The 2492-nt window shown below is 41.5% G+C and overlaps 1 non-coding gene across 1 annotated transcript; it reads right to left on the bottom strand.

The window, feature by feature from the left end:
- Positions 1 to 343: 343 nt before the first annotated feature.
- Positions 344 to 405, bottom strand: LOC115838117. The gene has a single exon (XR_004033162.1). It is a non-coding gene; the product is annotated as a U7 small nuclear RNA (small nuclear RNA).
- Between the last annotated feature and the right edge of the window lie 2087 nt (positions 406 to 2492).

Consider the following 2492-nt stretch of genomic DNA (forward strand, 5'->3'; position numbering starts at 1 on the left):
TTATGGGACCACTGTCATACACATGGATGGTCTTTGACCAAAATGTCCCTATGGGATGCATGACTATAATTAAATGATAAAAGCACTTTGTACTCTGAGAAAAACCAGTGCTACCTGTCTAGCTCTAAATCCCCAAATAAATGAAGATTGGAGCCTTTCCTGTTAGACTCCCTAACAGAAACAACTTTATTTCTTACTTGTGCAATATACTATGTCTGAAAATATGTGATTGCCTTTATAATGATCATATGAGAAAATTGCTGTTTTTTTCTACCTTGGACAGGTAAAAAAATAACCCCTTAGTAATTTTTTCCCTGAAATATCTTTTGTATTTTTTTCCCATGGGGGTATTCTGATAAAAACTGGAAAATCTGCTAGACAAATTCTAAAAGAGCTATAAAACTTGTATTTTTAATTTGGCGATTTATCATTCTAAAGGCCCTTGAAAAACTTCTTTCCTGATAAATTTTTGTTTTCTAAATGCTTTTTTTGGTCATTTTTTTCTTCTTTTTTTGTGATGACAAACAACAACCAAAATAATTACAGATTGTGGTACATCTGTACAGTGCTGTGTAAGAAATAAGGGCAGTGATACAATGGAGATCAACTTGAGAAGGGGAAATAATTGCTTTGGATTAGGGGTCAGCAAACTTCTCCTGTAAAGGATCAGATAGTACATATTTTAGGCTCTGTGTGACATCCCTTCTCTGTCACAACTCACAGTTCAGCCCCTGTTGTGGGAAAGTAGCCACAGACGATATGTAAACGAATGGGCATGACTGTGTCCTAATAAAACTTTATTTACAAAAACCGGTGGTGGGCCAGATTTGGAACATGGGCCATTGTTTGCTGATTCTTGCTTTATATCACGAGCTCATGCAAGGCCTTCCTGAGGACATGATGCTTAAGATAAAACGTGAAGAATAAAAAGAAGCTGGCTTTCCATGCAGAAAGGATAGGCTGGTCAAAGGCCCTGAGGCAGAGAAGAGTCTGGTGTATCTGAGGAACAGTAAAGGGGCCAGTGGCTGAAGCACAGCAAATCAAGGAGAGTGTGAGATCAGCAATGTTGTCAGGAACTGGGTCATGCAAGACCTCGTGGGTCCCAGTAAGGAGTTTGGATTTTATTCTAAGAGCATCAGAAACTTATTGTAGGATTTTAAACTGTGGAGTGACTTTATCAGGTATTACCTTTAAAATGGCTGCTGTGACTTAGAGGGGGACGAAATACATGGGTTATAGTAAGGAGGTTATTATAGTAATTTGTACAAAAGAGGATGGTCAATGTGAAAGATGGCACTGGAGATGGAGAGACATGGTTGGACTTGAGAGGCATTTTTTAGGGTCCACTGATAGGACCTTTCGATTGTTTGAGTGCAGGTGTCAAAGGAAGGATCAAGGATGACTCCAAGGTTTCTGGCAGGAGCTGGGTGAATGGTGGTGCTGTTTACTGAGATAGAAAGAGTGGGCGAGTGACAAGACGTGAAGGCGAGGGAGAGTGAACTCAGAATGACACTGCTCACATGCCAAGTTGGAGGTGCCAATTAGATATCCAAGTGCAAATGTCAACAAGGCAGTTGGAGCTCAGCGGGAGAGGTTGAGACTGGAGAAGTACACTTGGGATTTATCGACATAAACGTGGCACTTTAAACCATTACATTGCATGGCCCATAATCCTGGCACTGTGGGAGGCTGAGGTGGGAGGATTCCTTGAGCCCGGGAGTTCAAGATCAGCCTGAGCAACACAGAGAGATCCTGTTTCTACAAACAATACAAAAATTATCAAGGCCTGGTGGTGTGCCTGTGGTCCCAGCTACTTAGGAGACTGTGGTGGGAGGATCATTTGAGTCCAGGAGGTGGAGACTGCAGTGAGCCGTGATTATGCCACTGCACTCCAGCCTGGGCAACGGGAGTGAGACCCTGTCTCAAAAAAAAATTTGTGCTAAAATATATGTACATTCACATTGTTGTACAGCCATCGCACCACCCATCTCCAGAAATTTCCATCCTCCCAATCTGAAACTCCATACCTATTAAACAGTAACTCCCCATTCCTCCCCCTCCGCCCCGGCAACCACCATTCTGCATCCTGTCTTTGTGACCTTGATCACTCTAGATATCTCATGTAAGTGGAATCACACAATATTTGACCTTTTGTGACTGGTTTACTGCACTTAGCATAATGTCTTCAAGGCTCATTTGTATTGTAGAGTGTGTCAGAGTTGCATTCCCTTTTTCATTTTTTTTTTCTATTTTTTTGTTATGGTGAAATACACATAACATAAAATTTATCATCTAAACCATTTTATTTTATTTTTTAGATTTTTTTTTTCTTGAGATAGGGTCTTGCTGTGTCATCCAGGCTGGAGCGCCGTGGTGCGATTTTAGCTCATGGTGACCTCAACCTCCCGGGATCACGTGATCCTTCTGCTTCAGCCTCCTGAATAGTTGGGACTACAGACGTGTGCCAAAACCATCTTAACCATTTTGAAGTG

The sequence above is a fragment of the Nomascus leucogenys genome, chromosome 13 (assembly GCF_006542625.1).
Source record: "Nomascus leucogenys isolate Asia chromosome 13, Asia_NLE_v1, whole genome shotgun sequence".
NCBI lineage: Eukaryota > Metazoa > Chordata > Mammalia > Primates > Hylobatidae > Nomascus > Nomascus leucogenys.